This window comes from Pteronotus mesoamericanus, unplaced genomic scaffold (assembly GCF_021234165.1).
Source record: "Pteronotus mesoamericanus isolate MK-2021 breed Mesoamerican mustached bat unplaced genomic scaffold, CSHL_Meso_final contig_657, whole genome shotgun sequence".
NCBI classification, from domain to species: Eukaryota; Metazoa; Chordata; class Mammalia; order Chiroptera; family Mormoopidae; genus Pteronotus; species Pteronotus mesoamericanus.
In genome coordinates, this window is record NW_026555229.1 from 6,188,160 (window position 1) to 6,210,839 (window position 22,680).

The 22,680-nt window shown below is 49.5% G+C and overlaps 2 pseudogenes; one reads left to right on the plus strand and one right to left on the minus strand.

Annotated features, from left to right (window-relative positions):
• On the minus strand, nt 1–1,270 carry LOC129077036 (keratin, type I cytoskeletal 18-like; annotated as a pseudogene).
• Nucleotides 1,271–13,567: 12,297 nt separating this feature from the next.
• LOC129077037 (trafficking protein particle complex subunit 1-like) lies at nt 13,568–15,725 on the plus strand (annotated as a pseudogene).
• The last annotated feature ends 6,955 nt before the right edge of the window (nt 15,726–22,680 follow it).

The window sequence follows — 22,680 nt, forward strand, 5'->3', positions numbered from 1 at the left end:
TTAACACCTCAGAATTTTGGTGTCGCTGACCTCAGACACCACGTTGCCTTCTACAGCCCTGCTGTAGATGTTGAGCTTTTGCATGGATTGTATGGAGTGGCGGTCGTCCAGGGCGCCACCAAGATTGAAGTCCTCCCCTTCTTCCAGCAGGTGGTGGTAAGTGGCAATCTCAGCCTCCAGCTTGACCTTGATGTTCAGCAGGGCCTCATACTCCTGGGCCTGGTGCTGCCCCCTCTGCTCGGGTCTGGAGCAGCAGGATCCTGTTGAGCTGTTCCATCCGCATGACATAGTGCATCTCTGCCTCCCTCAGGCTGTTCTCCAAGCTGGCCTTCCGATTTCTCATGGAATCCAGGTCCATCTCCCAGGACTGTGTCACACGTCTCAGCTCCAGAGTGTCTTCTCAGCAGCTCCTATTTCAGAGGTCTGTGAGGTGACCACTGCAGTGCTCTCCTCAGTCTGCTGGGACCAGTACTTGTCTCGCTCCTTTGCTTCTTCTGAGCCAGCTTGTGACACTGGGCCTGGATGTCCGTCATGATCTTGCTGAGGTCCTGAGATTTGGGGGCATCCAACTCTATGGTCAACCTAGAGCTGGCAGTCTGCTCTTGTAGACCATTTACTTCCTCCTCATGGTTCTTCTTCATGAAGAGCAGCTCCTCCTTGAGAGCCTTGATCTCTGTCTCCAACTGCAGCCGTGATAGTGGTGTCATCAATGACCGTTTGGACCCCACTGATGTCACTCTTCACAGAGTGATGCATGGCCAGCTCCATCTCATACTTGACTCTGAAGTCAGCAGCAAGATGGGCAGTGCCAACCTGCAGGACGATGCAGGGCATGGCCCACAGAATTTGCAAAGATCCGAGCCCTTGGGTCCTTGATGGTCTTGAAATAATGCCCCCAGTCTCTGACCTGGGGTCCCTTCTTCTCTAGGTGTTCCCGGATTTTGCTCTCCAGTTTTTGATGATCAGCCTCCTGGCTTCTCACCCTCTCCAGGCAGGAGGCCAGCAGTCATTCAGGTGTTGTATAGTCTCCTTCTCACTCTGGATGCTGCCTGTACCTGCCAGACTGCCAGCCATCCCCACAGCCAGGTCCCTGGACCCCCAGCCACCCCATACTGGTGGAGTGGGACACAGAGATCTGGGAGCCTGAGCCCCCAGCACCTGCATAGACGCTGGCCGCGCTGCTGGCCAGCCTGACCCAGTGGCTGGGCAGCTTCATGGAGCCCAGGGTCTGGAAGTTTGTGGAGGAGCCGGAGAGGGTGCTGAAGCTCATGTTCAGGGAAGAAGGCAAGAGGCCAAGAGTCTGGTTCAAGCAGCAGTGGCAATTAATACTTCTTAAAGGGTTTCATTTTTCTATCTTTTTCTTGACTCGTCAGAAGTTTTATTAATCTCTTCAGAGAATCTCCTTTGGGATTTATCCATCAAGTCATTGACTGCTGTGAGTTTATTTTGGTCTCAATTTTAATAAATGATCAATGCAAAACATCCCTTGTAACTTTATACTAGAATTCAGATCGAAGGCTTGTATGAATTCCACTTCCCTTGCATCCCTGTTTGTTCTTGTTGCTTGTCTAAAACATAAGCCCCTTTTCTAGTAGAGCTGGAATTGATGACCCTGGAACTCCTTTCTTAGGTACTTAGCCAACAGAACGCACACACACGTCCACCAGAAGACGAGATCAAGAGTGTGCAGAGCAGTGCTATTTGTAATGACCCCAATCTAAGAAAAACACAAATACTCATATTTATTTTTCAAATATTTTTATTTATTTATTTTTAGAGAGAGGGTAAAGGAGGGAGACAGAGAGGGGGAGAAACATGGATGTGTGAGAGATACAGTTGCCTCTCGCACAAATCAAATACTTATTGATTGTAGAGTGGATATGTGTCATATTTCATACAGTGGAATACTATAAAGGCATGAGAATGAATGAACTGCAACTACATGAACTAGCATGGATGATCCTTACAAACATAATACTGAGTGAAGAAACCAGGCTCATAAGAATGTATGCTGTATGATTTTATATACATTTTTATGTATATATGTGTGCATGTATATATACTTATAAATATATATGTGTATTTATACTTTTAAAAAAATATTTTATTTATTTATTTTTAGACAGAGCGGAAGGAAGAGAGAAAGAGAGGCAGAGAAACATCAGTGTGTGGTTGCCTTTCGTGTACCCCTTACTGGGGACCTGGCCTGCAACCCAGGCATGTGCCTTGCCTGGGAATTGAACCAGCGACCCTTTGGTTTGCAAGCCAGTGCTCAATCCACTGAGCCACACTAACCAGGGCTATATACATATTTATATGTGTGTATATATGTGTGTGTGTGTGTGTGCACACGCAGGCAAACTATGGAATTTGTGACCTTCCTAAGATTCTGTGCAAACTTGGCATGTATGTATTAATATATATTTTTCTGGAGAGAGGATCCATAGCTTTCATCGGCTTCTCAAAACAATGATTTCACCATTGGCTCAAGGGTCCTTCATCCTCACTCATTTCCACCCTCATCTTGCCTTATGATTCTTCTACTCTACCCATCCTCCCTCTCTCTAAAGCCTTTTCCTTGAGCTCTCTGGTATTTTCTCCTTCTAGGAAAAGCATACTTTCTTATTGTCCTTATCTGGCGATAGAATATTCCCTCTACCTCCTGCTTTTTATCTAAACTGGACCTTCTCTGAAGAAAGCCCTTTCGCTGCTGTCCTTTTGAATGAAGATGCCTAATATCCAGGTTAGGCAATGGAATTGATGTTCTTTTCACTCTCCACGGCCCCCAGACCACCACACCTCCTCTGCAGTTTCAAAGCTTTGTTATTGCGATTACTTACTGACTTCCTGTTACTCACTTTACTTTAAGATTCTTTTTAAGATTTGGGCACCTGACTCACATTCTTTCTCTGTATATTGCTATCACCCTGCATGACTTCAGTCCATGGGGATGATCAGCCAACTTTCAACATCATACTTCCTTTGTCTCATATCCAAAGATGTCACACTTACTCTACTTCAATTACCCCTCCAAACTAGAAGCTGCGTTCTCCGCCCCACTCATTTCATGCTCAGCAGGTAATACTATCTTTTTACTTAAGGAATCCGAGACCATTAAATTTAATCTCCCCTAATTTCTGTTTTATTAACTCCTTTTCTTCAACCTTAAAGATAAAACATTACTACTCCTGTTTCTAATCAAACCATCTGACAATTTGGTAAAAGAATAGTAATTTTATTGTAATTTTTACAAAAACTCTGTAAGATAGGTATTGTTGTTATCACCATCTCCATTTTTCAGATGAGGAAACAGAGAAAGACTTGCCCAAGACCACAGAATTAGTCAGTGGTGAAGCTGGGATTTAAGTAGTCTAGAGCTCTTAGCTCTTAACTGCAATGCTAATCTGTTTCTCATAACCTAGACTGAAAATTTCTTTTTTTAAAAAAAGATTTTATTTATTTATTTTTAGAGAGAGGGGGAGGAGGGGAGAAGGAGAGTGAGAGAAACTTCAATGTGCGAAAGATATATTGATTGGTTGCCTCTTGCATGCCCCCAACTGGGGACCTGGCCTGCAAGCCAGGCATGTGCCCCAGCGACTTTTCAGTTCTCAGGCCAGCATTCAATCCACTGAGCCATACCAGCCAGGGCTAGACTGAAAATTTCTTTAAGTATTTTTTAAATGTATTGATTTGAGAGAGAGACAGACAGACAGACAGACAGACATTGACTTGTTGTTCCACTTATTGATTGGTAGATTGGTTTATGTGCCTTGACTGGTACTCAAACCTGCAACCTTGGCGTTTTCAGATGATGCTCCAATCAATTGAGCTAACTGGCCAGGGAGACTGAACATTTCTTTATATATACCTTTGAATAAACTATTCCAATTCTAGAAATTTAACCTGCAGATGTCTCACGGTTGAATATACAAAGCAGATCATTTCAGCAATGTTCATAATCACCAGTCATATATGCTGCATCAGTAGGACATTGGAATGCAGTCAGGAAAAGAGAAAAATACTTTATGTGCTTATTATGGAAAGATTTCCAAAATACATTGTTAGGTTAAAAAAAAAAAAAAAAGATGAGTGGTGTATAGTGAAGACTGCATAGATGTTGATGTAAACAAACCCAATTTCGTATCTGGAGTGCCCTGACCCTTGACCAACATTCATGTCTTTAGCAGAGCATACCAGGTGACGATTATCTGTGTTCCTTAAAATGTAGCCAGAATTATTCCTGTTAATAATTGGTATAACAACAGAGATGTGTATCAGACTGGTGAAGTATTGATTATAACCAGTCACCTTTCACAAGGCCGCCAGAAGGTGCTGTGTTGTGTGCCTTGTCTCCTCAGTCACTAGTACCTGAGTTATACTTGAAAAAAAAAAGTACTATAACAGGGGTCTGTTAGTGGAGAAAATTCGGGCAAAACTGCTGGGTCATCGGTCAGTTCCGACCCTACATTCCTGTAAATAAATTGCCCTATAATAAATGTTTTATGTTCTGTGGAGTTGCCCACTTCGTTTGTCAGTCTTACAACACCTTCCCATTAAGGTGTCCGTTAGCCCTTTGCCCCATCATTGGACAAGACTGTCCTGTGTATACACTTTTGTACCTTTAAAAAAAATTTGAATCATATGAACACATTACCCATTTCAAAGTTGAGTTAAAAATTTTAAAAAGAAAAAAAGGAAGAGAGGAACAAATAGAAAATATTTTAACTGACTACATTAAATAATATCTTTTTAAAAAGTTGACCCCTCCACCTATATCCTTAACTTCTGTTCCCTCATGTCTCCCAGAGATTCTGTTTCTTCCATCATTTTCCTCCTTCCACACATCCTCTCTATTGGCTTCTTCTTCTCAGCTGATATATACACTCAAGACTTTTATCCCACGAGAAATTTAAAAATCCTGCACTGATGCCATGTTCCCCTCTAATTTTCCTTTAATTTCTCTCCTTCTCTTTTCAATTGGACTTCTTGGTAAAACAATGTAATGGACACTTGTGTCTCCATCTTATTTCCCATTCATTGTAACTCATTGCAGTTTGGCCTCTGACCCCACCACACTATTGGTACTTCTGTTAATAACATCAGCAATGACCTTCATATTGCCAAATCCACTGGGTGTCTTTCAGATCTCCTCTTATAAAAACCTCCCATTAGCATTATTGATTACTTTCACCTTCTTTAAACCCTCTACTGTCGAATGTCTGGATTGTTTGTGATTCTTTCATTTCTCCTCTTGTTCTCACTGTCAAGTCTGTCCTTGGCCCTTCTTCATATACATTCTCCCTGGCTGATGTCACCCCTCACAAGGTTTTAACTATTACCAATATTAAACCTTTAACAAATAGGTTCTGCTCTTGACCCTCCTAGAGATGCCAGTCATTTCCTCTTACACTCATCTGACTTTACCCACAGTTGGTGCTTTGGTGTCTTGTGACCCTGAATGGACTGGGAGGATATGGCCAAAGGGGAATAAATTCTCATACTGAGTTAAACTAATCGATTTCTCCTTTTTGACTTGACCCTGCACCATCATGAACGATGGGGGCCGTGATCTCAGGTGCCGATTTAGGAGTCCTAGTCACGACGCAGTTGTGCATTTCACTTTCATCCTTGGACGTCCGCGATAACATCTATCATCTGATTACTAAAAATAAATCTTAGTTTATCAAAAATTTTGTATTCTAATTAGCTTGTACAAATAAAGCTACCATTTCAAAATAAAAACAAAAATTCCCAAATATATATGATTGTGTGTAATCACCTTTGTTGGTTTGAGCCTCTGGGTCTGTCTTTTGACTTGTTGGGTGAAACCAGAGAAGCATTTGGTCTAGAGCTAATTTTGCTTCATTACTAAGGCAAGACCCTTCTGAGTACTCGGTGCGGTGCCCTGTGAGTTATTCAATTTTTTACTCAGGCCAATGGGGACAGGAACAAGGTGACTACGTGAGGTGAGGGATATGTTAACTAGCTTGATCTGGCAGTCATTTCACAACGTATGTTGTATATCAAAACATCAAATTGTACCTTAAACATATACAACTGCTGTTTGTAAATTATACTCCAATAACATAAAACGAGAGAGAAAAGGGCACGGATGGGCAAATCCAGAGGAATTCTGGGATGGGAGAGATACTGGGGACTCAGACTTGACTCCTGATTCCCGCACGTGTCTGCTGTGTGGACCCAGTTAGTCACCTTCTCTGACACTGACATCAAAGGGTTATTGTGAATGAGTTAAATCTCACAAAGCTCACCTGAGCCAAGGCTTGGAGCAGGACAGACAAATGCTCTAAGTGCTTTAGTTGTTTATTCTGAGTGTTGACTCCAGGCACAAGGCACAAATTAACCTGCAGGGGCTACTGTGCGTGTTGGTCAAATGACAGTGCACTGCGCCTTAGCCGCAAGTCTCCATCATGAAGAGTGAAAAAAGAACAGTTACTACACATCAACGAGTGAGGGAGGTGCGGTGGGGAAACCGGCCTCTCCCAGGAGGAGGCTTGTGGAAGACCCGCCCCCCCCGCCCCCCGCCGAGAGCCAGGATGAGGGTGGGCAGCTCCTGTGGGAAGTCCCTGGGGGATGGGGTCAGCCTAGGGGTGGAAGGGCAGGGGGCTGTGGGACTCACTCCACACTGTGGCCGACACTGTCCTCGGCGCCCGGGACACAGCAAACCAGGTAGGCAAAATCCCTGCTCTCCCAGAGCCTATAGTCTAGCGGGAGAGACAGGAAAATAAGTAAAATATAAACTATGCCATAGGTCAGATGGTGAAAAGTTCTATGGACACATATAAAGCAAGGGAAGAAGGTATGGGACTGCAATTTTCAGTAGTATGTTCAGGGCCTTCCTGAGAAAGCGACAGCTGAGCAGAGATGTTGAAGGCAAGGGAGCGAGCCTCGGGGCAGCTACGGTAACCGCGATCCCGGCGGAGGAAGCGGCAGGCGGTCGGCGATCGCAGAGGGCCGGGGGTCTGCGGTGCCTGGTGCCCGGGGCGCTGCGGGAGGCCGGCGTGGCTGGAGAGGGGCGAGCCTAGGGGCCAGGGGCCGGCGCTGAGGGCTCTCGTCTGACCCCTGCGGGCGCAGGCAAGGGGGTGGGAAGTCAGAGTGTCGCAGCCGCGGCCCCAAGCGGCCAGGCAGCTCTGCAGGGGATCTCCAGCCTCTGGGTGGGCTTGGCCTGCGGGAGGAAACTACGAAAATGGTTTCCTCTAGTCATTTCGGGTGGTTCTTTCACGAGCTAACCTCCGGTCGTTTTCTCACGCGAATGCCCTTGTCGGGGCTCGGTTAAAGATCCCAGGGCATCACTCTGCAGATGCCTGGAGGTGCTCTCCGTAAAGCTCTCTTCGCTGCCCTGCGACCTTCAGCCTCCTTGCCCTCCCCAGATTCCCAGCCTCGTCTCTTCCTCTCCCAGGTTTGTGTCCTCCGCCGGGGTCTTCTTAAATTTTCCTTCCCTGTGAAACTTTGTTTCGGCAGTAAAGTGGAGTAATCATTGGACTCATCTCATATGTTTCCCATCCCTCAGAAGTTGCTAGCCTTTAAAAATTTCATTTCATTATTTATTGACTTGAGAGAGAGAGGAAAAGAGGAAGGGATGGGAGGCGGGAGAAGGAGAGAGAGAGAAAGAGGGAGGGAGGGATGAAGGGAGGGAGGGAGAGAGGGAGGGGGGAGGGGGGAGGGGGGAGGGAGGGATCATTTTGTTGTTTTACTTATTAATACATTCATTGGTTGGTTCTTGTATGTTCCCTGACCGGGTGTTGAACCCTCAACCTTGGCTAACCTGTTTTTTTTTATTTTGTTTTTGTTTTTGTTTTTTTCCTAAGGGAGACGACACAAATTGCTAATATCAGAAAGGAAATAGGCATCACTACCAATGCTATGGACATTAAAAAGATAATAAAGGAATACAATAAATAACTGTGCCTACAAGCTTTATAACCTAAATGAAATGGACCAATTCTTTGAAAACACAATCTAACAAAAATCACACAAGGAGACATAGATAATCAGAATAGGTCTATATCTATTAAAGTAATTGAATCAATAATTAATAACTCTCCAAAACGGAAAGCATAGGCCCAGGTGGTTTCATGGGTGAATTCTACCAAACATGTAAGGAGAAACAGTGATACCAGTTCTCTACAATCTCTGTGTTCCACCTTCTCATCTGCTCCCCCAACCCCTGGCAACTACTGATCTTTTTACTGTCTCTATAGTTTTGCTTATTCCAGAATGTCATATAGTTGGAATCATACCTTTACAGATTTTGCAGATTAATTATAGATGAGGCATGAACTGACATGTGCTCTGTTATCTTAGGAAAAAGTCTTCCATTTTTTAAATTGTAGTCAAGTTGTTCTTCCCGGAATGAGGTAATTCATGTCCATTTGCGGTCTGGTGCAACCAGGTAACAGCGCTGGTTTTGCAAGATCTTATGTTCATAGGTCTTAAACTCAGTGGTGTCTCATGTTTCTTTTCAGATTTTAGATGGCCAGATTTTGTGTATTTGTGATTGAATCCTTTAACGTCTTCATGAATTTGTTATTATTTTAGTTGTTTTATGTGAGGTCTTTGTATACAAACTTTCAGTCACAGCAGCCTGTTTAACATGATGACCTTTGAAGTATGTTTATAGTCTGTACTAGCTTCTGTAGTATGATACTGTGACCCTCTACCTCTAGGACCAACCATTATTTTACGGGATACCAAGGCATCAGGTAATTCACATTTGTTGTTTACTTTTAAAGAGTTTCTGAGAAAGTTAAAAATACAACCTTTTAAAATAGCATTTTAAAGAAGTTAATTATCTTAAAACATACCAACTATTAGATTACATATCTACTCTTTTATTTGAGTAATTTGATATGCCCTAGAAAGGGCCAAAGTTCAATCATTTGAACAATTTGACTTCTGGTATGAGATTGGATTTTACAACAGTGACTGGACTCTCTATATCAAGCCTTGTACTGTCATTTTTTATATTTACTAAGAGTCTATCAGCAAACAATATTGAATCGATATTTAGTATTGGCATGTCCAAAAGTTCTGTTCTGGCCATGGACACTCCTTGAATTCCAGAAACAATCTCAGGATTCTCTTTCATTGGCAAGGTTATAGAGTTTCTGGCGTAAGAAAGTTACACCAGTAGATGGTAATAGGAGAGGGAGAAAGTAACAATAATTCATAATTAGTCAACTAGCAGAGAAATTTGGGAGGTTTCAGTTAGCAAAACGGTTCTACTACATGTGAGAACATTAGCCAGTCTTCAGTCTAACAGACCTCAACCATTAACCCTCAAGGGCCAGCTTGGAATGGGTTGTAGACTATCATGCCTAGGACTCCATCTATTCCCAATGGAACACATTAAAAAAACTGGAAAAAGCAAAAACCCTTGAAATTGAACTTTGTATATAGAAACAAACAACAACAAAACAAGGCAAGCTGCAAGAGAGTAATCATGTTAATGGCAAAAATATTGATCAAACAATATACCACCAAACAAAAGGTCTACTAACCTTATACAAAGACCCAAAATTAAGAACTAAATGGAGCATCTCCAAACCCAAAGGTCTAATGGTTTAATACAAAATCCAGGCCTAGTTACCCTACACAAACATGAGTCTGATGACCTTATATGAAGATCCATTTTGTTACATGTCATCAGATTGCAAAATAAATTTAACCACAAAAGGTCAATGGAACTAGTTAGAATTTAAATTCTTGTTGAGACTGATTCATGTGGCATGCGATCTGAAGGATAGAGTATGTGCACTAGGGGTCCAGTGTGTGCACTTGTTGGTCTGAGGTCCTTGGAATGCTGCAAAGTGAGAGTCTTCAAAGTGATCTTGGTGGAACCTCTAGAATTGCCAAAAGATGTTAAGAATGCAACTCAATATATAACATAAAAAGACAAAACTGAATTTGTTCTTTTATAATAGAGTAGGCAGTCTCTCCACGCAGGGTAGACTGTTGATCATAATGGAGTTTTTGGGAAGCACTGGCTTCAGGGATTGATGGAGAGAAGCAGGTTGATAACACCTACGGAAGCGACATTACTTTGTACGGAGGTGCTTGTTGATTGATTGGTATTCTAAGGGGTGATTATTGTCATAAATCTGTTCCTGAACAACTGACTTAAAATCTTTTTAAATTTATTGATTTGAGAGTGAGAGGAAAGGAGAGAGAGAGAAACGTTGATTTGTTGTTCCACTTATTTATGCATTCATTGGTTTATTCTTGTATTGGGTTGACCAAAAAGCTTGTTTTTTGTTTTTTGTTTTTGTACGATGGCTCTAGCAGTGCTTAGTTGTCTTTAACTTCATTCATAATAACTTTGTTAGACTGTGTTGTGACAGCTGTCATATCAGCATGCATTAAAGAAAAAACTTATCAAAACTAGTGAATTTTTGTGCAGCCATTTTAATATTGAAGATGGAAGAAAATATGAACATTTTTGGCATATTATGCTTTTTTATTTCAAGAATGGTAAAAACACAACTGAAATGCAAAAAAGATTTGCACAGTGTATGGAGAAGGTGCTGTGACTGATCAAACGTGTCAAAACTGGTTTGCAAAGTTTCTTGGTACTATTTACATTTTGCCCAAATAATTCTTTGCTCTGGGGCTGTCTTATGCATTGGAAGATGTTTAGCAGAACCCCTCCCTGGCCTCTACCACTAGAAGCCAGTAACAGGAGATGCCAACATACTCAAAATATCCAAATCAATAAAGTTATTTCTGAAAATGAAAAATATGTCTTTTATTTTATGGGAAAAACTAAATGGACTTCTTAGCCAACCCAACATGTGCCCTGATTAGGAATCAAAACCACAGATTGGCACATTGGGACAGTGCTAGTAACCCAGTGCTCCCCAACACTTTTGGCACCAGGGACTGTGTTCCTGGAAGACAATTTTTTCCAGGAACAGGGATGGGGGAGGGATGGTTTCAAGGTGATTCAAATACATTACATTCAAGCTCACCTCCTCCTGTGCAGCCTGGTTCCTAAGAGGCCAGGGACCTGTACTGGTCTGAGGCCCAGAGGTTGGGGACCCCTGCTCTCACCAACTGTGTTATCTGGCTAGGGCCTGAAGGCCTGACTTTCAGAAGTGTGTTTCTGGGTTGATTCCTTGCCCTGGGGGAGCACTTAAGGAAGAGAAGGGGGAGGGAAGGACGGGCCGGCCCAGGGCAGGGGACGGCTCTGGTATTGCAGCCCCCTCCCCTGCGCTCTTCCTAACCCCCACCCTGCCCCCAAGATGGGGGAGCTCTAGGAATCTGCCCGATGAAAGAAACCAAGCATGTAAGTGCCAAAGCCATTTTCCAAATGGGAATTAATTTCTCCCGTGGGGCCCTGTGGAGGGGCCAGGCTGCTCCCAGAGGACACATGCGTGCACACACACGGTACACACATGTGCACGTGTGTGACTCACGCAGAAACACGGACATCTATGGAACAACAAGGACATCTCACAGGCACAGAGTCCCACAAAGGTGGCTGCTCACATGTGGGCACGCAGACATGACAACACTCAATCCCTACAGACTATACAGGTAAATACACGTCATGCAACGGGGCCTAAGACACAGGCGCGCCGTCTGCAGACACCAGAAGCACAGACAGCCAGACATGTCCGCAAACCCCCCTACCCCACAGCATGGGGTCACTGCCTGTCATCTCCCCCTCACCTCTCACTGTGACCCAGCAACCCGGCATCCTCAGCTGAGGAAACCAAAACCCCGAGGCCCACGGGGAGAACACAACCCGAAACGGCGTCCCCGTGTCCTCAGTGGGCAGGCTGTGGGCTGAGAGCCCAAAGGGACAAACCCCTGCATCTCCCACTTCCCCCAACTCACCTCCCAGAAGGATGGCAGTGAAACCAGAGCCACTGGGATGTGCAGAGGTTGGGCACACGCGGACGTGGGGAGGCCACGTGAGGGCGTGCATGCAGGTGTGGGTACAGGCAAACCCCTCTCTCCGCAACCCCCACCTGCTGCCTCCTACTCGTGGTGACGGCAGCTGAGGCAGGGGCAGCGCCAGCTTAGCAGCGACCCAGGCTAGGGGCGGTGGTCCTGGCAAGGGGCTGAGGGCCAAAGCAGATGGGACATAAGCACTCGCCAAGGGCCACCCAGCCCGGATGGCCCAATTCCGAGAGTCCTCAGCACACTTAGGCTGTCCTCTAGTTCCCGGGGCGGGGAGGGAAGGAACATGACCCTGGCCTCAGAATGCCTTCCCAAGGCCTGTGGGTTTTCCCCACGTTAGCTCCTTACATCGGCTCACGGACCCCTCCTCCCAGTTGGCCCGTGAGGAGGCACTATGATTAGCCTCATTGACAGGAGGGAGCCGGGACTCAGGGAGACCCTTGCCTTCACTACAGCACGTCTATCTACTCCAGTGCATGAGCTCTTGACGGCCATATGCCACCTGCGGGGGTGGGTCCTGGAGTCCTCACTCCCCTCTGAAGCCTGTGCTCCAAGGAGGCTGGAGGACAGTGAGCTGCGGCCCGAGCCTGTTCTGAGGGCCTCTCGGTCCTTCCCAGGCCACGGGCTGGCCCCGTCTGACTCCAGTGGAAAATGCCAGTCCGCCTCAGACCTTGTGCCAACGGGTCCTGCTGGGGCCGATGGGCCTGAGAGGAGCCCCCACCCCACAAACAGGCAGGGCCAGGCCCAGGTCAGTCAGTCCGTCTCGGGCCAAGGCCCAGGCCACGGGCGTTGGCCCTGGCTGGCTCCGGGTTATGTGTCTTGCAGGGCCTTCCATCTGTCACTTAGCCCTCCAGGCCCAGGACAAAATTCATTTCCTTTTAGGAGAGCCAATGATTTGCTTTTCCCATGTCTCCTTCCCTGACTTTTTCTTTTTTAATTACAAATTACTCTCTCCAAGTCCAGAGCCTTGGTGACCAGAAGAGGGAAGCCACCTGGTAACCGGTCCTGGCCACAGCTTCCCACTCCGTCTTCCTTCCTGGGCCTTTGCTGGTGCCTCAGCACCCACTGCTCTGCTTGTGGAGGTGGCCCCATCCCCTGCTGCCCTGTCTGGGGAGGGAGGAGGGCCCGGGACGCCCCAAGGTCAGCCCTCGCTGTTCTGGCACCAGGCAGCTTTACAGGAGCCCTGGCTCCTGTGTGCGGTGCCATAGCAGCCATGTTGCTCCCCAGACCGCAGCCCTCAGGCCAGGTGGGTGAGGGGACGGGGACTGGAGCGGGCCAAGCAGGAGCCCTGTGGATGGGGGCCAACCGGCTCTCCTCCCTCCCACCCCTTCACCCGCTCGTCGGGTCTTTCCTTTCTGACCGTGGAGGTGAAGGGTCAGAAGTTCCCTGATCTCCCCAGCAGAGCACACGCAGTGGGAAGCTGTCACTTGCACACCATGTGCCTGGGCACCAGCTGGCACAGGCACACACCGGCAGATACCTCTAGCGCACACTTACGAGCAAAGGCACGCACGCACGCTCACGCACACTTGGTGTGCCCACTCGTCTCTCCACTGCTCCATGGTGGGACTCAGCGCATCCCCGGGCCCACACAGGTCCCCAGCTGTCACGCTGCTTGGCCCGAGTCCTGGGAAAGGGGGGTATGGACATCCAGGGCCTCACATCCCACTTGGGGGCTTCTCAGCACCCTGGGGAGGTAAGAGGACAAGGAGACTTTGTGGGGAGACTCAGCTGCTTGACTTTCCACCAGTTGCCAGAGAAAGACCCCCTTTGCCTGCCCTTCCCAACCCCCCTTGCTTTCCTCTACCCCAGTTTCTGCCACCCAGAGGAGACCCCCAAGGAACGAAGAGGCAGGGGATGACTGTACCTTCAAGCCCCCAGTGCCTCTCGGGCCCAGCCTCCCCAGGTGGTCCCCAGGCTGGGGGTGGACAGATCCCCAGGCATCAGCTGGGGTCTTACCGTGGAGGGAGCTCCGAGTGATCTGTCCCCCCATCACAGGCAGCAGGCAGCACAGCCACCTTCGTTTGGCTAGCAGGCCTCGTCACCAAGCCGCCCCGGCTGCCAGTTCCCCTCCTCCTGCCCCCTCTCCTCCCCTGCAGCTGGTGGCCCGCATGGCAGTGTGAGCCTGCCCCTCCCACGCTCCCTCCCGCACACACGGCAGGCACTGCCCGCCCAGGCCGGCCACACTGGCACGCACATCCTTGTGGCCAGGCTCACTGGCTCACCGGCTCACCGCTGCCTCCCAGCTTCCACCCACTCCCAGAGCCTCCCCTACCTCCCAGCGCTGGTACAGGCAATGGGATCTGTCATGTTTATTTACATAAGGAGGAGGAGACTGGAGGCTTCCTGAAATAGCCAGCTCCGGAAAGCGCTGGAGATGCCCCAGCCTGAGCGCACGCACACACATGCACACACGCACACGCCCCATCACACACCTCACCCCCCCACACCCTCACCGTTTACTGAGGCCTTCCACTGTTCACATGTCATCGCGCACCTGCTACATGCAGATGTCAGGTGAGGCAATGATACCATGGTGGGCACAGCAGACGCTGCCTCTGCCCGCAAGGGGCTTACGGTCTGGCTAGAGGGGCTTCATAACAAAAGCTGACCCTGCTTCTATCTTCTTCCAGGCTCTGCTGCAAGTGCTTTAGGAGTATTAACTCCTGTGGTGCCCATGGGCTGAATGATGAGGTCACTGTTATTATTGTTATCAATAGATACCTGTTGGGAAACACCCTGTCTGGTTTCAGGAACTGTAACCCTACCAACAGGCTGGAGGGCCCCAAGGCTGGAAATAATCAAGGAGGCCTTAGAGAAACAGGCTCCTGAGGAGACATAACCTGTCCCGCCTGCAGGGGCGTAGCTCCTGCCTCTCTGCTTTGCCATCGAGGATTGGTTAATCAAGGATGGGCAAGTTACCTTGAGCTGAGGTACAACCTAAGACAGATGCCAATCGATTATTGGCAGCAGACAAGAGATTGGGGGATACGGAGAAAGGGGAAAAAGGCCCGCATCTCTCGGCTTGGCTTGCACATGGCCTAAGTCCTCGTTCTATCCGAAAGCAGTCTCCTTATCTCCTGGCGGCTCCCTCCCCCGACTCATGTAGCCTGAGGCCCAGCACCTGCAGCCCCAGGCTGAGCCTACCCTCTTAGAACTTAGTCTGAGACAGACCCAGCAATTGCAGAACAGAACACGGAACAAGTTCACTGGGCAATAGAAACCATCAGAATTAGAGACGCCGAGATCTCTAATCGAGGGAAAGGAACCTCAAGACAGCATTGGGGCCTGGGTGGAGGGACCCAGAATGGAAAACTGGGACCCACGGAGGGTGCGTGCTCCCCGAGCAAGGCTCACAATCTGTGTCCTGCAGGTGACTGTCCATAACCTGACCTGTTTGACCGAAATGGACTGTGGCTGCATTACAGCGAGTGGCGCCGCAAGAAGCAAGCAGGGACCCCCGAAGAAGAGGAGTTCAAGCTGATGTACGGAATGCTCTTCTCTATCCGCTCTTTTGTCAGCAAGATGGCCCCGCTAGACACGAAGGATGGCTTTCTGGCCTTCCAAACGACCTCCAGTACTAGGAGACGCCCGCTGGGATCCAGGCTGCTGTGAACACTGACTTGGGCGCGGGACTGTCCGGGGTGTGTGCTGCAACCCCTCTGCAGTGCGCGCTGTACACGGCGCTGTGGTGGAGACCCCCGCGCCCGCTGGGACAGGCTGCGCAAAGTGAGCTCTGCCGCTCCCGACCGGACCCCTACATCCGCTCTCCGCCCTTTGTCCCTGCCAGCGCTGGCTGAAGGGAGCACCCTAACTCACCCCTCAGGAGGATGTCGGTCTGCCTGCCCCTCCAACCCCTCGAGCCCCCGGGCAGCCCACCCTAGTGCCCCCCACCCGTCACCTCCAAACCAGGCCCTCTCTCCAGTCTTACCCTCTACCAGGTGCCGTGAGAAATACAGAATAAACTTTTTGTCATCGAGAGATAGATAGAGAGAGAGAGAGAGAGAGAGCGAGCGCAAGAGCACGCGCGCCTGCGCCGGGTCCAGCCACTGCCTCCATGCGGGCCGAGAGGCCACGTGCCCAATTTACAGGAGAGCAAAGGAGGCCTGGTAAGCTGCAGCTTTTCCCACGGTCACACAGTGGGTAGAGGATAAGGAGGACTTGAACTCATTAATGCCCTCTGGTGCTTAACATGACATACAGGTCAGGGCATCAGAGGGCATGGAAGATAAGACTGGACAAGGAGAGGGGACAAGTTCTCTTTATAGGTGGGCAGAGGGGAGTGGCCTCTGGGGAGGTCCATACAGCGAAGTCGGGACAGGAGGCGGCCCTGCTGGAGGGGCTGGGAGAGGGCCCCTGGTTGCTGCCGTGTCTTTTTCATCAAGAACAAGGGCTCATTGGATTGATCTGATGAGTCACCTGGCATTTGGAGCTCAAGGCCGACCTGTCCCTGCCCTGTCAGACTGGGCCTGGTGCTGGAGAATGGGGAGCAGGGAGCCCACCCTTCCAAAGCTTCCTGTCACGCCCAGAATCAGGATGAGGATGGAGGCAGCTGCCTGGAGTCCAGAAGAGAGAGAGACGCACACAGAGATGAGGACAAAATCACTGAGAGACAGAGCATGTGCTGCTCGCTGCAGGGAAACTGGAGCCACGGAGCTCACAGGGCATCTTCTGGGGCTGGGACAGGTGCCCCAGCAGTGACAGCTGCCAGCCGCCCGGGATGATGGGACTACAACAGGTGCAGAGGCGGGGGCGGAGACCGAAAGGGAATCTGAGAAAACAGCCTGCAGTTGGGCGCCCCTCCCAGGCCGCGGGCCCAGGGCCAAGCAGCCCTTCCTCAGACCCTCCCGCACGAACATGCCTACTCCTGCTCCCCAGGTCGGGGACTCCACGGGGTCACCGTCCACGACAGGCAGGAAGGACAGAACGAGGAAGAAACCAGGTTTCAGTTCCCAGTACCCGGTGTGCCAGGCAGAGCCCACACCCCCAGGGCCCCCGGCTGGAAGCAAACATTTGTCTTTGACAAGATCTGTGTCTTTGGCCAGAAAGGGTGGACGGATGCGCCCACCCCACCCTCGTGCAGGCTGAGAGCTCTGGCCCGGAGGTCAGGCGGGCAAGCTCTACTGTCCCAGGACGCGGCTGGCCACTGAGCTTTGCTGAGGCCCCGGGCTCGGCTCAGCAAGTAACAGTAACTATTGCTGTCCATGTTGCCGTCCAGACTCAGAGACCTGGGAACCCAGGCGGAACCCGCAGGAGCTAAGATCGCTGCCCCAGCCTCAGAGAGGAGCGACCTAGGGTCCAGGGTACGAGTACAGCACTGAGTGTAAGTGCTGCACCAAGGAGGGGCAGGGGCGGGGCTCTAAGGGACAGTGGCCACGTCATTGTCATGCTGGCGCCATTTGCTCAGCACCCCTTATCTTACGCCGGTCGTACCCTTCTAGGCTGTGCGTGTGTTATCACACGTGCCTTATAGGCAAATGCCATTCCAGAGCGCTGGGTGCCAGCCCCAGGGGGCAGCCCCAGGTTCTTCTGGGTAAGCAGGGTAAGCATCGCCTCCTGTCGCCTGGGTAGAGCTCTTTTTGTTTGGGGGCAGACTGAATTTTCACTTGAAGCCAGCCCTTGTCTCAACAGTCACAAGTCATAAATGACCTAAATTATAACCTTGCTGAGGAGGGTCAGGCAGGGTGGACCATGAGACATTTAGGGGGCAGGTGAGGTAGAGAGACGAGGGGACCCAAGGTGATGCAGGGGACAGACAGGACACATGTGCTGGAGCAAGACGTGAGCCTTGTCCACCGCCCATCGGAGATGAGTGAACACGCCCGACTGATCCCGCTGGGCAGGCTGGCGTATGGAGAAAGCTGGCAGCTGAGAGCAGGTGACCCGTCCTCTGCCGCCCTCACCCAGCCCCGTCCATCTCCCTCTCGCTCTCCCCCATCTCTCTCTCTCTCACATACACACACCCCCCCATCTGTGTGTGTCTTGGCCAGGACTCCTGGTGCTCACCTCTTCTGCTGCCCAGGCCCCAGGCAGCTGAAACCGCTCCCAGGCTGGGAGCCCCCTGCCCCGCTGCAGCCCACCGTCCCACCTCTGAGGAGTCAGCGCCCTGGGGCTCTCCTGCCTCCTCCCCCCGAGGTCTGGCTGACTGAGGGATGGCAGGGCCCAGGGCCGCCCGACCTGGCTCCCCGCTCTGCCGCTGCCTCCTGCCCACCACTGGGGCCTCTCACTCCAATACTTGGGCTCAGACACTGGGCACTGGGGGACACAAGAGAGTGAGGTGCCGTTCCCGATAGGTCTGGGCTCTAGGGCCGGGGCACTCCCAATAGGGCCCCTGGCAGCCACATCCCAGTGACCCGTCAACACCGTCCACTACACATGGCCCCCTGATGTGTATCTACACAAGGTGCTGCCAGGTGGTGGTTCAGAGCAGGCTCTGGAGTCACATGCCCGGGCTCAAACCCCGGTTCTGACACCGAGTCAGCGTCTATCTCCCCTTATGAGAAACGGGCTTGGTGATAACAGTGCCTAATTCACAGGGCTGCTGGGGCGTGGAGCGAGCTCACACAAGCCGTGTGCTCAGGCAGCGCAGGACGCACGGCAAGTGCCGGGTCCGTGGTAGGACTGCTGACGGGACACAGGCCTGACCCTGATACAGAGGCCCGAGCGCTACCTGAGCCCGGGAGCCAGAGCGTTACCCTACACACGAGTCCAAGGGGCAAGGGGGACAATGCAGTGGGGCGCCAGCTGCCAGAGGCCCTGAGACACAAACCTACAGGAGCTCTGGAAAGAGAGAGAGGGTGGCAGGCCCTTTTCGGGGTGGGGGGTGGCGCCGCTTGGCTCTGAGACAGGATCTTCTCACAGAGCAGAAGCGAGTGGCTGACCTGAGATCCAGCCGCTGAACTGTGCCAGCGCTGCGCTCTCCACGCCGGGGCCAGGGCCTGCAGCGCGGTGACACTGGCTGTGGGGGCCGCAGAGCCGAGGGGGCGGCCCCAGGCACAGAGGCACCTGTGAGTGCTGGGGGCTGGGGGCCAGTTGGGGCCTCTCAGGAGAGGCCACTGGCTGTCATGGCCACGGAGCTGAGGCAGGACCTCTGCGCCCCGCCTGCCACCACACCTCCAGGCCGGGGCCCAGGCCGGGGCCCTGACCCCAACCCCAGGCAGTCGCACACTGCGTCACCGGGAAGCCCCACCAACAGGGGCGCCTAGTCCCTGAAGGCCTGGGGACCACGAGCAGGGCCAGGCCAGAGTCTGGGGTCAGCTTGGGTTCCCCCACCTGGCCAGTCACCGTGTCCTCAAATCCACCCCCTGGCTACCCACACAGTTCAGGCTGCCAGCATCATCCCGATCGGGACGGTCCTCACAGCAGCCTTTGGCCTCCCCGCCCCCTTCCCCAGGGCTGCCAGGCTGACCTGCCCGCCTGACAAGGCCGGTGGGTCACCACCCAGCTCAGATACGCTGCAGCGGACGCAGTCCACCCTCCTCTGGGGAGCACTCAGGGTCGTCTGGGAACTGGCCTCGGCCTGTGTGTCTGGTCTCACCTCCGACCCCAGGTACGGACGCTGTGTGCCCACGAACCGCGTATGTCCCAGCACGTGGCCACACCACACGTGTCCACGGCTCTTTGAACCCTGTTCCTCTGCCTGGAATGCCCCCTGCCACGCTGGTCACCCCAAAACTCCTATCTCACCTTCACTGCTCAGCTTGGAGGCATCTTTCTGAGGCCAAGCCAATGCCCAGGGCAGACTAGACCGTCCTTCTCCAGGGCACGTCCAACCCTTTGTGCAGCCCCAGCCCTGCAGTGACGATAAAGGTCCCCTTCCCATCCTGGGAGCAACCTGAGGGCAGACCGATGTCTTTTTAGCTCTGGACCCCCAGCACCTGTCACGGTGGGCGCTGGGTAGTGCTCAAAGCCTATTTTAGGAAGAAAACAAGAAAAGGAGAGAGGAGGTGGGAGGAAGAGAGGCCAGGGCCGATGGTGGGTGGTCCTCACTTGGCCCCCGTCTGCCCTTTCTCCAGGCTCCAGGCCTCAACCTGTGCACCCCATGTGCATGTGGGACAAGCCTGTTCTGCATCTCCCTCCCTTTAACCAGTCTCGATGGATGTAGTTTCTTAAATTCTGTAGTTGTCAGACTTCCATTCAGCTCAATTTCTGACAGTCCCAAGTGATGGTTGTTCTCTAATATGGTTGTAATTTTGATGTGGTTGTGTGAGGAGGTGAGCTGTGTTTACCGATGCCACCATCTTGACTGGAAGTCTCCAGATTTCTTTCTTTCTTTATTTTAACATCCACATCTATATGAGTGTGTAGATGGGCAGACCCTGATTGCTCAGTTTGTAAAGGGTTCACTGAGGTGAGTTGTCATTAACTGAACAGACTTTTAAGCAATTTCTGGTGGTATATTAGTTTTCTATTACTGTAAACCCACGAATTTAGCACACTGAAAAAAGCACATTTAGGAGAATCAAGATGGCAGAGGAGTGAGTGGAAGTCACACTGACCTCCTCCTAGGACCAACCTGGAATTATAGCTAAATTGTGGAGAAACCACATGGAACAAACAACTGAACAATAGCGAGAGGGGAGCCTTGTAACTTCGGAGACAGAAGAATCGGCTTTAGCGCAATCTAACCGGTGTCATGTTGGTTTAATTGCTGAGACTTTATAAGGATTTTACATTTTAAAAAAATATTTTATAATTAACTTTGACATTTAAAAATAAATAAATAAAATCAATCTGCATTTAAGACAGAAAGAGAGAGAGAGAGATGGAACTTGTACCTTTTGTGACAACATGGATGGAACTGGAGAATATTAAGCTAAGAGAAATAAGCCAGTTGATTAAAGACAAATACCATATGATCTCACCTATAAGTGGACTCTATTCAACAAAATAAACTAATGAACAAAATAAAGCACAGGCACGGAGACATGGAGCAAACTGAAAGTGACCAGAAGAGATGGGAAAAGAGGACAATGGTGGAAAGAAGGAGAAGGGACTAGACAAAGAACATGTATGAATGACCCACGGACATGGACAGCGGAGTGGGAATTGACTGTGTGAGTGGGGGGTGGGGGTGGGATGGATGGAGGGGGGTAAAGGAGGAAAAATAGAGACAACTGTAATAGAATAAACATGATTTATAAATTAAAAAAATTAAATTACATTTAAAAAAGAAAAAAGCACATTTATTATCTTACAACTACTGTGGGTCAGGAATTCAAGTACAGCTTTTCTGGATCCTGTACTTTGGGTCTGATGACAGATGGGTTCTCAACCCAGGGCATGACAGAGGAAGGATCTGCTTCCCCACTTGCCTGGTTGTTGGTAAGTGGGTAAGTGGATAAGTGGGGAAGCATTCATTTCCTTTTGGTTATTTGACTGAGAGCTTCATTTTTTTTTTTTTTTTTTTTGGCTGACTATCAGTTGGAGGCTTAGCCTTAGTGACTAGATGGTGCTTTCAGTTCCATGCCATGTGGAGTCTCCAGCGTGGTCACTTGCTTCCTCATAGCCAGCAAAGGAGAGACTCCAGCAAGATGATCCTTACAATCTTATTTAAAGAAATCACATAATCATGTATCTCCCATCACCTATACATATATTATTGGTTAGAAGCAAGTCCGACGTTCTTCCCACATGAAGAGAAGGGGACCACACGAGGGCTTGAACACTGGGAGATGGGGATCATGGAAACCAGCGTCAGTGGACAGTGTCTACCAGTTTGCTACTTGTTACCATGACTGTAGAACAATCACGTTTTAGGGTGTGCAGCACCTGCAGTCTCCTACACCACAGTTGGGAATGTAAAACGGTAAGCAACTTTGGGAAATGGTTTGGCAGTTTCTTGAAAGGTTAAACACCTACCATATGATCCAAACTTTTCATTCCTAGATGCTACCCAAGATAAATGAAAACAACTCACATATAGACTTGTTTATAAATGTTCATAGCAGCTTTATTCGTAATAGCCCCCAATGGAAACAACCCAAATATCCATCAACAAGGGAATGGATAAACAAAATGAGAGATATATTGAAACAATGGACTATTTTTCATCATTAAAAAGAAAGAGACTAGTGATACGCACAACCATGTGAGTGACTCTCAAAATGATCATGCTGAGAGAAAGAAGCCACACACAAAGAAGTATTTCCTGTATTATTCCATTTATATAATATTCTAGAAATGCAAATTAATCTACAGAAGATCAGTCGTTGCCTGGAGAGAGGGACAGATGGACTGACTATAAAGGGGCACTTGGAAACTTGCGGGGGTGTGACAATGTTCTGTGGCTTAATAGTGGTCATGGCTCACAGGTGTTATACATCTGTCACACCCCTCAAATTGTACACTTTAAAAGACTGGAGTTATGCACATAAATTATACCTTACTAAAGTTGATTAAGAATTATATGAAAAAAATCAACAGAGACATATGAGTCTAGGCATTCAGAAGAAAAAGTAATGTTGATACTGAGTACGGGTGATTTTAAATAAAATTTATAATATGCCATTCTCACCTCTCTTATGCATTAGACACAAAGAAATAGAGCTACATGAAACATTTCAGATAATAAGTTTGCTTTTAATAGAACAAATAGGTCATTTATCACTAAAACAATTACTAGTGGTATTGAGCCCTGGCTGGGTGGCTCAGTTTGTTGGAGTCTTGATCCATACACCAAAAGGTTGTGGGTTCATTTTCCAGTCAGGGCACATACCTAGGTTGAGGTTTCAATCCCCGCTGATTGTTTGGGAA